Raw genomic sequence first — 15,487 nt, forward strand, 5'->3', positions numbered from 1 at the left:
GGAATATATGTGCAGCCAATGCGGTAATATTTATCATCAAGCAGGGTATAAAGTAGTTGAAATCCCACTGCCTAGAGCCTCCCCTGCACCCACCTCTTCAGCAACCAAAAAGGAACACCCTACTATTACACAAGAACCAGTAGGGCCTTTAGAAATTAAAAAGGAATACCCTACTGTTACACAAGAACTAGTAGGGCCTCCGAAGATTAAAGAAGAACGCCCTACTGCTACACAAGAACTAGTAGGACCTTCGAAAACTTTTGAAAAGGAGGACAAACCACAAATGTCTCAGCCTACTATGCCAATTAAAGCTGAAGATCAGGTACCATGGCCTACAAAAATAGTCTTTACTTAGACTGAACCTCGGCCTGCAAAAACTGTCTTTACTCAGACTCCCAGTACTGAACAACAAATCGATAGTTGGAAGAAAGCATATGTTATGTCATAGGATAAGATCTTGCGGGAGCATAAAACACTCTAGAAAAATCACATATATTCAAATTGGGAAGCCTTAGAGAAAATACTCCAGCAGTTTCGTGCACAGAAGAAAGAGAATAAACAACTAAAGAATAAACTGTTTCTTATATTTGACCTTGTTCAGAAGTTATTAGCTGCTAGAAAAGCATACTTGAACTACTTGCTTTTTCTTGCAGAACGCCTAGCGTTCTTCCAGATAAAAGCAATCAAAAATGGGAAACCTCATGAAGTTTCTACACCTTCGCAGTTTGTGGAAACTTTCACAGAAGCATCTATCACTGATCAACATTTGCTCTATGAATTGTATCTACATAATGAGGCTGTCCCTGAAGACAGGAAAATCAATCTTAACCCTTTGGTGGGTGATGTTCAGATTAGGGCCTTTGTCTGTTTCCTGGCCAATCAGATCACATGGCAGACTACCTTCCTTGCAGCAAAACACAATGAGGAAAAAAAACTCTTGTGGATTCGATCAGAGCCACAAAATCCTGCCATGTTCATCTGGAAGTATTCTTAATTCTTGAAAGAACTAGGGATGGCTGAGCACATCAGGTAGCTACAAGCAACAGTGATACAAGATTGCCAACATTTTGTCAAGACTAAGCAAGTTGCTGCCTTGAAAGCAAACAACTTACTCTAGCAACAATCCTCTAAAGATATGCAGGAGTATAATCCTTTCAGCCCAACTAATCTTGAAATAGCAATCGCAAGGCTACCTGATTATATCATATGTGTTCAATAATCTGCTAAAAAATGGATAGGCTATCATTTTCATTTTCCTCTTTTATGGATGCCAGCACAGGAATATAAGGCACATCATAGGTTAAGTAAAAAGGAAGAAGCAGCAGCATGGCAGGAGATACAAAAGGTCCACGGGTTCAGAGACTTAGCTAACAATACCTTCTACAATTACTGCCTAAGTAATGTGCACTCCAAAGCCCAGTACCCCAACTTGGATTCAGAGTAAAAGTTGCATGAGGACATGCAACCCTTTCAGTTGGTGGGGATGTTAGGACTCCATATTGTCCCTTTTTGTTTACACATTTTGTTATCTTCCATCCTCTTTCAAACTATAATTAAAGCCCATGTTATTACTTTGATCTATTTTCCAAGGTATATAACATGTCTTCTCATTACTATATGTTTGATTTATTTTACATGTAATTTTACATTTCCTTCATGGTTAATCGCTGATCAGATAGTTGCTGAAACAGTTTTGAAGACTGCAGATATTATTGCAGACTACGTTGCTGAAACAGTTTTGTCATTTTGGACTACGTTGCTGAAACAATTTTGATTACGTTGCTGAAATAGTTAAGAACAATGCGCAAATCACGTTGCTGAAATAGTCGTGATTTGCATTTTTAGGTCTAGCAGCAACAAAAGAGGATCACCGAAGGAGCTATTACATGGGTCATAACAACAGTATTCCAAAGTCAGGCATTGTAATAACCATTGTAATAGTATTTTGTTAATGGAAGACTCGGTTATCCTATTTTAGCATTTCAGGTCAAAATAGGATTGACAATATAATTAATTGTAATTGATGTCTCCTCTTTAAGAAGAGGAGACATCAACATTAGAAGGATAGAGAGATCACAGGAAGGTCTAGCTAGGAGCAACTTTAATATTTTGTAATGTGATACTTTGATAGATGAATAAAAGACTGTTCTGAGCATTTTCTCTTAAGTTCCATTGCTTGGGGAATCTTGTGAGAAGGACAGGGCCCACCTTCATCACAAGATTCACCCCTTAAATTCTGTAGTGTGTTAAGTATTATTTTTACATTCATGTCTTGTTAAATTCCTATTTGCTGAATTTACTTATGCGTTATTGAAACTTTGTATTTACTGCTGAAACTCTGTTTCTGCTCGGTTATTGCATTGTTTCCATAATTTCGTTCATAGGTAATCAATGATTATTTTGATTGGTTTCCTAGAGTGAGTTTGTGAAGCATAGTAATCAGAAATAGGTGCTGAAGGTTCCTGCTTGGGGAATAGGGTCCTGTTCTCTGTTAGAGCACAACTAGTCTTTTCTTTTGTAGATTGATTTCCTTTCTAGATTGTACTTTTAAACTGTAATCCAGGATTCCTTTGATCATCGTCTGCAATAGAGAGATTGATTTTGCTGTAACTCAAAGTAGAACTTTAGTTGTTTAAAGCAAGGTATGATTAGAATAAATTTTATTGCAACTTTTTACTGCTTTTGGAATTGAGCATATATAGTGTGTAATTGCCTTTGAAATAAATAGACTTCCCTGGGTTGACAATTTATGTAGCACTGGTTGTTTAGATTAATAAGCAATTAAAGTGACCACCAGATAGCAAGTAGATGCTAAACAATCTAGTAAAAAAAATAATAGTCATAACAAAGGATATGTAAAAATATCAAATCCCAAGCAAATAGAAATCAAAGAAATTATCCAACACTAACATGTCAAAAAGATGATTTTTGAGATGTAAGGAGGGTCCCCATGATTTTTTCGGAAAAATTATGGGGGTGGTTGTCGCCACAACAATGGTGAGTCACTGGGAAGAAGCATTTATCTCTAGTTTAAAGATATGAAACCAATAAAAATGAAGGAATTACAGTTAGATTATTCAAAATGCCAAATTCATATATCCTAATAGTTTCGTCCCTGTCATGCATCATTAATAACAAAAATCGTATCCATCATTGTTCATGAACTTATATTTATCCCATGAATTTAGTATATTCTAGCAAATTGTATATGCAATAGTCAACCTCGTCAGCCATCAGTGCCTAAGTAAATAAGGTGGTCAAGTAAGTCATAGTGTCAAATTAACTTCCATACCATAGGCATGGCCACTGCCACCAGTAGGCGTTTATAGCCTCCACATGGATGCCTTTTAACCCTTTTAGATGCCAATGTCCCATCTATTAGGAATAAATTCATAGTTGCAAAGGATCATCTTAAACGTATTTGGATGTCAACAAAAGATCATTGTCCTGGCTTGGTAACTAGTTGATGACAATATCATTCACGGGATATGACACAGTGAATAAGTCGACTCGTGATGAGACCTCATGTCTTTCAACCTTGCGGTAAAAAGTCATTACCTTGGCTTGGTGACCAATAGTAGTAATGTCACAATGTTAGAACTTATGATCATGGTAGGTCAACTCATGATGAGACCTCTATCCTTCAATTGACCCTTTTTATTTTTAAGTTTAACTATGTTTATTATTAATATTATAGATAATACTTAATAGATGGGGTGGCAGATTTCTCCTTAAGAGCGAGGGATGATGTAAAAAGTTTTAAGGCACCTAATTGTTGACGGTGCGAGACCCACCAACATTCAACAAGTCTCCCTGATATGTGGTTCCAATTAGACCTGACATCATTTGGGATAGGAGCCCCATCTGAAATATGGCCCGATTTCCAGTTTCTTAAATATTTTACTTGGCTCTAACTGTCAGCAAGTGAGAGGGCTGCAAATGTTCCTTTGGAAAGAAAGTGAGTGTGACTGGTGAGTGTTCGGTTGCAAGTGTGTCAAGGTTCTTCTACTACAGAGGGGGGAATGAAAGTGAGCCTCTAGGAGAGGGGTAATAGTACCACCCTAGTAGAGACACATGTAATCAATAAAGATCCATCTAACATCCAGTGCAATAGTCCACAAAGATGCAACAATCAATACAACCAATCAATAAGAGAGATTTGTCTAATATCTAGCGGAATATTCCACAAGGATGTGACAACAATAATAACCATTACAACACATTCTCAATAGGATAAGTACTAAAATAACTGAAATAGTACAACTACTTTAGCACAGATGAAAGCAAACATGAATTACACACATTCACCAAATAGTCTTACAAATATTCATAGTCCATGCATAAAGAACGTGTTGGCAATGAGGCTTCTTAGATTAAGTAAAAGTTTCAAGACACATCTATACAATGAATACCACTAGCTCCAATAGTGGAGTGTTGGAGCCACTCCTTGCTCCCCAAAGAACTAACTTGTCTCTCTAATGCTAAACGGGAGGAGGCAAGGTGAAAAGTCATCTTCTCATATAATGAGGGTGTATATATAACAAATGCTTCACCTTCCTTGTGACTCTTTGACTACCCTCATGACTCTTTGACTTCTTATGACTTTTCGACTTTACATGACTCTTCATATTCTGAATGTGTCGTTTGGACTTCCTTTTTACAATACATTTTGAATAGATAATTATGTAACCCACAATGGTGATGGGGCATATGACAACTCATGACATGACATGACATGACATTGCTAACATGGACTGCTTGATGATGTCAAGCCACTTTTTCTACTTCTTGCTACATGTCTTCTTTGAAGATGCTCTTCTATTCACCTACTTATGTCTCAAAGATAAGGAGTCTTCAATGATAAAGTCTTAAGTTGTGGTTGCAAAATGGTGTCCCTTTTGTCTTCTCTTGATTAGTCAGCTTGCATAATTAGGTACACATGTGTATTTCTACATGTTTCCCTCTTCCACCTCCTTCATCATCTTATCATGGTATGATAAAGTACCTACATCTACAATTCACTCATGACAAGATGACGTCAATCTAATAAAACCCTTAGTCTAAGAGGGAACATACTGATCCACTGATTGATCAAGGACCGAGTTACAGGCTAGGAGAGAGGCTCAGTGACTGCGTAATTGTGCAGTTCAAGATGTCACAGGTGAAGCTTGTGCATTGAGATTACGCAATGTGCAATCTAGGCTGGACTAAGGAAGGAAATTGTGCAGTCTAGGAGGTCAAGGTGACAGGCTGAGGGGATGAGCACTGGTTCAACCCATTGCATAGTTATGGGATAAAAAGGAGGTTGGATGACTATGTAATTGCGCAAATCAAGAGCTCAAGGTCTGATCTTGAGCTCAGAGATTGCGTAATGTGAAATTGATGCTAGGTTGGATGGATAGATTACGTAGTTTTGGGGGCCAATATTTGTGATCAGGTGCTCAAAATTATGTTCAAAAATCAAAGTGTCAGAATCTTGGCAAGCTTAGATATAGATCAAATATCTTGTCATTATGAATCCAACAATGCAAACAATGCTCAAATCCAAGCTCATATGCAGAAGTTAGAGCAAGTCAAAGTTCAAGTTTGACTTGCCCACATGGTAGGATTGGATGATGTGGTAAGTCCTTCAGCGAAATAGGAGGCACCAAGTGGCAACCCACCATTGGCCCCCGCATATCAAAAGTCATAGGTCGCAAGTGGTTTGGGTTAAAGAATCGATGCCGACAGGTAACAGGTTGCGATGGTGATATCGCAATCGAAAATCACAATCACAACCTAGAGAAGGTATTACAGAATCAACCCTCGGTCCCGCCGAGATGCGATATGAAATATTACATGGATTTCATCGAAAAATCACATCACAGGCATCACCTTGCCCACGCTTATAAAGAAACATCGTTTGAATGTTTAGGTCCCAGATGCGATATAATTATCAGTTTTAATTTATAATTCCATCGGATCCGCTGAAATTGCTATTGCAATATTGTTGTCATGTACATAAAACTTAAAACTACTAGTCCTTACTGAATTGTGATTTCTGAACCCACCAGGAAGTATGTCTCCGATGGCCAAAATGTGGTAAATTTGGTGGATTTTAGGCCAAATTTGATGGTTAGTCACTGGAAAAGGGGGATTTGTTGAGCGAATTGTGGAAGAACTAGGAGAGGTCATAACTTCTTTCGTTCTTATCCAAATTGGATGCAAAAAGAGGCTAGATAGCCATTTTTGAGTATTCTGAACTCATTGAGTTAGGTTTTAGAGGCATTTGAGCATTATAAACACACTTTTGTTGTATTTTTGAGCATGATAGAGAGATCTGGGCATTGGAAGTTGGACTAAGGAGACATAGCCTAGGAGGGGTGAACTCCTCATCAAATCTTTGTGTTGTGTGTTGTATTTTGATGTTCTTTGATGTTATTTTGCTATTGTTCAGCATATGTTTTATGTTAAATTGTTTATAACATTTACATAATAAACTCTTATGGGAATCAATTAAGTAAGCAAACATGGTGAATCCTTAAGCACTTGATAACAAAATGATAAGTATATTGGGTTTTATTCTGAATCGGGAATTAGCATAGCATTAGTAATCTGCTCCATTTCAGATCAAGTTGGTATCAGAGCATTGGTTTTTTCTTACTAGATTTTCTTTGTGAAAGAAGGATTTAATTGTTAGCAAGTTTATGTCATGCTTACAAGGTTAAAAATCAAAAGAGGTGAAAGAAAGATGGTTAGAAGTGTTGAAGTTGGGTCAAGTGGAATAAGAGCAAGGTTGTCAAATTCTTACACTAGTACATCCTCAAGTTGCAGAAGTTGCAGTTGAGTTTTCAGAGACCATGTCTGATGAAGGAGAACCTACAAACATGATCGAAGATGAGAAGACCTTCAGAAAGTCTTTCTTTGATATGTCAGAGATGGTGAAGGTCCTCTATGAGGAGAGGAATAGCAAATTGCAAGGAGAAAGTTCCAAACCTCCCAAAGGAGAAGGTTCTTCAGGAGGAGGTAATGGGAATGGAGACAAGCCTCCACCCTCTCCACCATCTTCTTCATCTTCTACTTCACAAGCATCTTCACACTCTTCCACTACGGCAATCCATACTCATACTCATCATCATTCTTCAAAAGGAACTGCTAACTCACCTTTTTTAAAGCTTGATGTTAAATTCGAGTTACCTATGTATAATGGTGAAGTGAATGCAAAGAAGCTGGATAACTGGATTCGTGAGTTGGAGGTGTATTGTAAAATTTAGAACCTTCAAGAGGATGATATCAAAATTCAGTTGCCTTCATTGAGAATGGAGGGTGCAACACTCATTTGGTGGGAATCAAGGACTCAAGAGGAGATCAAAAAACATGGTAAGATCTCTATTACTTGGTTTGATTTCATTTCTGCTATAAAAAGACAGTTCTACCCTTTAGCTCATATGAAAAAGGCTATCATGAATTGGAAAAATTTAAAAGAGTTAAAAGGTCAAAATGTGCAAGTGTATACTCAAGAGTTTAGGAGAAGATATCTTATGCTAGGAGTAGACCTACAGTCACAAGATACTCTGCTGAAATACATAGGAGGCTTGCATAGCTATCTTCGTCATACCATTCTTATGTTTAATACCATGAAACTTGATGAGGTCTATGTTCAAGATACACACCTCAAAGCAAGAGGGAAAAATGTACAAGAAGAAGGTAGGAAGAATCCATTCTAGAGTGGTGAAAAAGGAAAGAATTTTAAAGGAAAGCAGAAGAAAAATGCTTCTAATAAGAAATAAGGAGAGAAACCTGTGTGCAAGAATTATTCCAAAGAGGGTCATGATGAAGCACATTGCTGGAAGCTTCATTTAGAATTATGACAAAAGAAATTAAAAAAAGAAAGGAAAATAAAAAACCAACGTTGTTTTACAACAAGACTTGGGTTCAGACTCAAGAGATGAAAAAAAAATTGCAACCACAATCACCAAGGGAAAAACCGTGGAAAAAGAAAGAAAAGAGGCAGTCATGGCAAGAGCCAGAGCAACACATAACTCCAACAACATTTCAAATGAGGAAAATCGAATCATGTTGTTCCACATCTGAGTTATTTCCAAACACAAAAATTGATACACTATTTGATAGTGGATCTCAGGAAAATTTAAGTTCTACAAACTTGGTCAATAAATTGAATCTAGAAACCTTGGGTCATCATAAATCGTATCTGTTGGGTTGGATAACCAAATATGCCAATCTTTAGGTCACAAGGAAATGCGTTTTTAGGTTTGTAATCACTCCCAATTTTGTTGATGAAGTCGAATTAGATGTGCCACTGGACATTTCTGGAATCGTGTTAGGACATTTTTTGAGTGGCTCATTATGCCTTTTGGTCTTTGCAATGCTCCAGCTACATTCATGAGAGTTATGAAAGATGTTTTAAGATCCTTTCTTGATGAGTTAGTAATTGTCTATTTAGATGATATTTTGATATTCAACAAATCACAAGAAGAGCATGTTAAGCATGTGAGGAAAGTGTTGGATGTCTAGAGAAAAGAACATTTATTCCTGAAGATGTCTAAATGTGAATTTGGGAAAACTTCCTTAGTGTATTTGGGCCACATAGTTGGAGGAAGTGAGCTAAAGATTGACCCCTCTAAAGTTTTGGTCATTGTGAATTGGCCAATACCCAAATCAGTTACAAAAGTAAGGATTTTTCTGGGAGTAGCGCAGTACTGGAGGAAGTTCATTGCCAATTTCTCTTCCATAACAGCTCCATTACATGATTTGACCAACATGAAGGTTGTCTTCTAGTGGGGGGGAAAACAACAAAAAGCAGTTGATGCTTTAAAACAAAAGATCAATTTAACCCTATTTTTAGCATTGTCAGACTTGAAACAACCCTTTGAAATACAAAAAGATGCAAGTGACTACGCCATGGGTGCAGTTCTTTTATAGCATGGTAAGCCCATTTCATTTCATTCTGAAATTTTTAATGGTGTTGTTATTAATTGTCCTACGTATGATAAAGAGCTTTATGCATTGGTGAAAAGTGTGAAAAAATGGAAGCATTACTTGATGGAAAAAGAAACCATTATTCACACTGATCATCAACCATTGCAATATTTGCAATCTCAAACAAAATTTCAGCAATCAAAGCACTTTTGTTGGATTGGATTCTTACAGCAATTCAACTTGGTAATCAGGTATAAGAAAGGTATTTATAACACAGTTGCTGATATGATTTCTAGACCAATTATTAATGCAACCATTTTACTCAAGAATCATTCTATTTTACCTTAAAGTTATGTTGATCAATATGCACATGATGTTGACTTTTAAGAGGTATATATAAACTTGAGTCAAGGCCACCAAGTTTAGGAATTAGAATACCATGTTCATGATAATTTGTTGTATAATTTGGGAAAACTTTGTGTTCCACAGGGAGAGAGAGTAAATGTCACAAGGGAAGTGCACACTTCTCTTATTGCTGGACATTTCAATGTAAGTAAATCGGTGGAAAATATTCATAGGTATTTTTACTGGCCTCATATGCTTGAAAGCATGTCACGTTTTATCATAGGTTGTTCATTGTGTGCAATCAGTAAGCCTAGTAATAGGAAACTAGGATTGTACACGCCACTTCCGATGCCCTCACATCCATGGGAGAGTGTTTCTATGGATTTTTTGGGAGGTTGACCTTTATCAAGGAAAGGTCATGATTATTTGTATGTAGTTGTGGATAGGTTCAACAAGTTATGCATATTAATGCCTTGTAAAAAGAAAATTACAACTAAACAAACAACTCAACCTTTGTTTTAAGATGTATGGGTTCACTTTGGGTTACCTACTTCTATTGCAAGTGATCATGATTCCTGATTTGTTGGGAATTTTTGGTCAAGTTTATGGAACTTGATGGACACCAAGTTGAAGAAAAGTACAGGCTTCTATCAGAAAACAAATGGTCAAACTGAAGTGGTTAACATGACATTTATTCATTTTCTAATAGGATATTGCAGCAAACATCCTAAGTTGTGGGATGAACAATTGCATTATATTCAACATGCTTACAACCGAGCAAAACACTCTTCTACTCTAACTTCGCCTTTTGAGACATGTCTTGGTTATTTTCCTAAATCACCTTTGGATTTCATCTTTGATAAAGATGTAGTTGTAGATGGACATAGCGACATAGACAGAGCAAAGAAATTCATTGAAAAAATTCAGTTGATTCACCAAATAGTTCAACAACAACTAGAAAAGAGTCAAGGCAAGTGTAAGGCAAGGCATGATAAGCATCGTGTGGATTATCAGTTTCAAGTAGGTGATGAAGTTTGGCTATACATTAGCAAGGAAAGGCTTCAAGGTGAAGGTAAAAAGATGAAACCAATCTGTTATGGTCCATTTAAAATTTTGGAAAAGATTGGTAATAATGCTTTCAAGCTTGATTTGCCTTCATATATGCAAATTTATTTTGTTGTTAATGTTGAAAAATTGAGATTGTATGAGCCTCCTTTGATTGAAGATCAAGGAGAAAATATACAGATTCCATCAATTGAAGATTTTTCTCTAGAGTTTCTTGATGAGCTTCAGCAAGACACCATACTTGACAGAAAAACGAGGTCATCAAAGAGGGGAAATCTTGATCATCTTCGAGTGGGTCTCAAAGGTACAAATCCATCAAAGGCCAAATGGATTGAAGAGAGGAAGGTGAGGGAATAGTACCCTCATCTATTCAATAACTGAAATTGATCCTTTTGAGGTCTAAAAGGCTTCCAGTGGGGAGGAGTGATCAGGTGCTCAAAATTATGCTCAAAAGTCAAAGTGTCAGAATCTGGATAAGTTTAGCTTCAGATTGAAGAGCTTGTCATTATGAATCCAATGATGTGAATGGAACTCAAATTCGAGCTCGCATGTAGAAGTTAGAGTAATTCAAATTTCAAGTTTAACTTGCTCACATGGCAGGATTGGATGATGTGGAAAATCCTTCAATGAAAGAAGAAGCACCAATTGGCAGCCTGCCATTGGCCCCCACATATCACAAATCGCAAGTCATAGGTGGTTCAGGTTAAAGAATCGGCCTCGACAGGTACCAGGTTGCGATTGCGATATCGCAATCAAAAATCACAATCACAACCTATAGAAGGCATTACTGAATCAGCCCCTGGTCCCGTCGAGATGCGATATGTGATATCACATGGATCGCATCGCAAAATCCCATTGTAGGCATCACCCTACCCACACCGATAGAGAAACGCTGATGAAATGCTTGGGTCTCGGATGTGATATAATTATCAATTTAAATTTATAATGTCATAAGATCTGCCAAAATCGCTATTGCAATATTGTTGCCACATACATAACACTTAAGCCCGCTAGTCCCTGCCAAATTGCGATTTTCGAACCTGCTGGGAAGTATGGCTCTAATCGCTAAAATTTGGCAAATTTGGTATATTTTAGGCCGAATTTGATGGTCAGCGGCCAGAAAAGGGGAATTTGTTGAGTGAATTGTGGGAGAACTGGGCGAGGTCATAACTTCTTCATTTCTCATCCAAATTGGATACAAAAAGAGGCTAGATAGCCATTTTTAAGTATTCTGAATTCATTGAGACAGGTTTTAGAGGAGTTTGAGCATTATAAACACACTTTTGTTGAAATTTTTAGCATAACAGAGAGGCCCAAGCATTGGAAGCTCAACCAAGGAGACGTAGCCCAGGAGGGGTGAATTCCTCATCAAATCTCTGTGTTGTGTGTTGTATTTTGATATTATTTGTTGTTATTTTTCTATTGTTCAACATATGCTTTATGTTAAATTATTTATAACATTTACATAAGAAACTATCATGGTAATTACTTAAGTAAGAAAACATGATGAATCCTTAAGCAATTGATAAGTAAATGATAGCCATCTTGGGTTTTATTTTGAATGGGGAATTAGCACAACATTACTAATCTACTCTATTTCATATTAGTCTGGGCTTGAGCACTGGAACTATGTAGTGCATAGTCTTGGGAGGTAGGAGCTACACATTGCACAGTGGAAATGGATAAGGCTAGAACTTGAGGGTTGGAACTGCGGAAAGCGCAGTTGGGGAAGGCATGATGAGGCTAAGTTGCTAGGAAATTTCTGAAAATTGGCTAAGTGTGGCGTAAGTGAACTGATGTGATCAATGACATGACTTGAATGTGACCATACTTAAACAATTAAAGACACAAAAATATAGATCATTCATGACACATAAACCACACATTTCTCTTACTGCGACAATCTGTGATGACTTACCGCAAGCGAGACACCAAAGATACACTTTGCGACGATCATGACAACACCTATGTGACAGTGCTTAAAACTTTGGGAATGAGTGAAACAAATGTTTACATGGTTATATCAACTCATTTTCGCAAATATGACCCCTTGAAACCACCAAAACAAACTTATACACATTATATGATAGCCAACATGCGAAAAGACGACATTTTTCCTTTCTTGCAAAAGGGACCAAAAAACTTAAAGAAAACACATGGAATAAACTTCAATGTTTGGGATGAAAACATGCAAGACTAAGATAGGATCTGAAATTTGGTGCATGCGAAAATTTTGGAGGGTTTTGTAGCAGCGACAACACTTGCCGACAAACTAGTGTAATTCCATCTTCTCTGTATCGGTCAACTTGTTTGTACAGGGTATCAGTTCCTCAAGGAGGATTGGTTCATCTTGCAAGTTTCTTTGGCTTCCCAACTCACCCTATGGATAAACATGGTCCCCTTTGTGCCTTTCTTGGTTGAACACAAGCATAAGATTCAACAATATCACAATGTTTTGAATTGTAAAGGGTAGTGAAGTTTGTGAGCTTTAGATTTTTAGAGTATAGTTTTTTCATTTTTGGTATTGCTCCACTGCGAGGAGGCTTAGACAGTACCCCAACAGAGTCACTACAGGAACACAAACATTGCTCCACTGCCAGCAAGCTTAGACAATACCCAGGCAGAGTTTCTTGCTTCACCTCTCTACAAAAGAAACATTTATCTTCTTTCACCTTTATTTATATATTTAAAGAGGGTTGTGCATTGGCACTTATTCATTTTGTGGGAAAAAGAGGGATCCCAACTTACTAAGAGAAGGAAAGGTTGTTCCTTTAGAGAACCATATAGAGACCTATGATTAAGGTTTGCTTGTTTATATTTTTCCCCTCTTTCCTCGTATACTGATTGGATTAGCGTTAGAACAATGAAACATAAGAACAAGTGTGGCATAAGGTTTCTAGAATAGACACAAGGATCATGGTTTGACCAAAAATCTCCTTATGGATGGATCATATTTTCCATTGGAACTTCATCGACCAAAAGATGAGACCTAAAAAAAAGGAGGAGGATGAAATTTAGCCAAATGTTGTGGTGTCACAAGACTCTTTTCAATTCAGCCCCATGAAAAGGAGCCAAAAAACATGCTCACACACGACGATTAATTACAAAAATGAAAAAAAAACAAGACCGAAAAACAAACAAGAAAGAAAATAAACTATGTACATAGGGCATGGAAAAACCCCAGATCATCATTGAAAATAGTCTTTTAAGCCTTGGCCATTAGTAGGAAGAGAGTCAATCTTCTCGTATAGTGATTGCAGATGAAATGTGTGTTGGACAATATTTTCATGTATAGTGAATGATCTAATCCACACAGATTGGAACTTAATGTGCTTTCCTTTGTCCTCATGTTCTTTGTACCACTTCAAGGCTAAGTCACCCACATAAATTCATTCTTCTCAGCAGACTTCTTATCGAACCAAATCTTGATACGACTCTGGTGAAGTGAATTTTTTTCTTTTTCTTTTTTCCTATATTCTTGCACCTTGTGAAGAGTGTCTATCCTACGTTGAACCAATAAGCATGACTTGCCCTTGGGTTCTCATGAAAGTTGAAGGGAAGGAAATTAGACTTTTGGGGATAGGATGGGTTCTTTTCTATACACCAAGAATTAAGGAGAGGTGTTCAGAGAAATTTTTGGTGTTACACGGTTACCCCATAAAGAATTCACTAAAGTAGAATGAAAGTTCCTTTGTTTAGAGAAAAAAATCTTCTTGATAATGCAGATGAGGTTTTTTTTTGTAGAATCAACAAGACCATTTACTTGCAGTTAGTAGTTTGATGAATGTTTCAATAAAATTCCATTTTCCAATGAAAATTCATATAATTGTAACGATGATAAATACATTTCATTTTAAAAAATAAGTGAAGTCGAAATGTCCAACCTAGAAACGATGTTCTACTTAAGTAAGTTGATGACTTCCTAATCATTCACCTGTTTGAGCACAACTGCTTCTTTCCACCATGCAAAGTAGTCTGTAGCAGTGAGGATTTAGAGATGCTTCTTTGACGAGTGTGGAAAAATTTCACCAATCACATCTAAGCCCCATTGTTGAAATGGTTCTTCCACTGCAATAAGCTGCAATGGGGTGGATGACCTCTTTCCTTTGCCGATACACCTTTGAAAGACCAGAAAATTGTGGGTATAGGCGTGATCATCTTTGAATAATGTGGGCTAAGAGAAATTGACCTGCATAACTTTATGAGTAGTTGTGTTACCTGCAAAGTGTTCCCTAATTGGTTTTTTGTGGATATCATGCAATACTTAATCTAAATTGTATGCTTCTAAGCGTCTGAGAAAAACTCCATTATGGTGCTTCCTGAAAAGCACCCCATGCACAAACTGATAAGATAATGTTTTCAAGCCTTCTTCTGTCGTGTATATGAGTGAGAGGGCAAGGTGTCGTGCTCAATATACTGTCGCACATTCATGTACCAAGAGTTCACAATGGTAGTGAGGGGAGTTCTCTCAACATTTTGCATTTCTTCTTCTTTCACATCTACTACTTCTACTGCTAGCCGAAAAATACCATGGCCCTTGATTATATGAATTGTCTTGAATTCTAAGTCATATTCCTGTAAACTATTCATCCAATTTTCTCTTCTTTCACCCATCTCTTGCTGAACAAAAAATGATCTAATTTCTGGGTGTGGCACAAAGATAATGCAATGGTTGTTTAAGCGATAACACCAGAGGTTCTTCACCACCTTGTAAACTATGTATGTCTGCTTATCAATGGTGGGGTAGTTGATTTTGATTCCCTGCAAGTTGGCACTCATGAAAGATATTGGCCGCTCATTATTCTGATCATCCTTTTGAGTAAGCACTGCGGAAATAGAAGTATCAGAGGCGAAGGTGTAGAGCAAAAAGTCTTTGCTGAAATATGGGTTATACAAAGTGGGTGCTTCTACAATGGATTGCTTAATATCGGAGAATGTGTCCTTTCCCCTTTTATCCCATTTTTATATCGCGTCCTTCTTAAACATCTCTTGTACTGGTTTAAAAATTTGAGCATAATCAGAGATAAACTTACAGAGGAAATTGATCTTTCCTACGAAATAATGCATACATTTCTTTTTCACTAGGAAGGGAATCTGCGTAATGGATTTGACCCTCTCTTGGTCTACTTAATCCCACTCTTTGCGATTATTTAACCCA

Source organism: Pinus tabuliformis, chromosome 7, assembly GCF_031772625.1.
Source record: "Pinus tabuliformis cultivar Carrire ecotype Pingquan chromosome 7, CPIR1, whole genome shotgun sequence".
Classification (NCBI taxonomy): Eukaryota; Viridiplantae; Streptophyta; class Pinopsida; order Pinales; family Pinaceae; genus Pinus; species Pinus tabuliformis.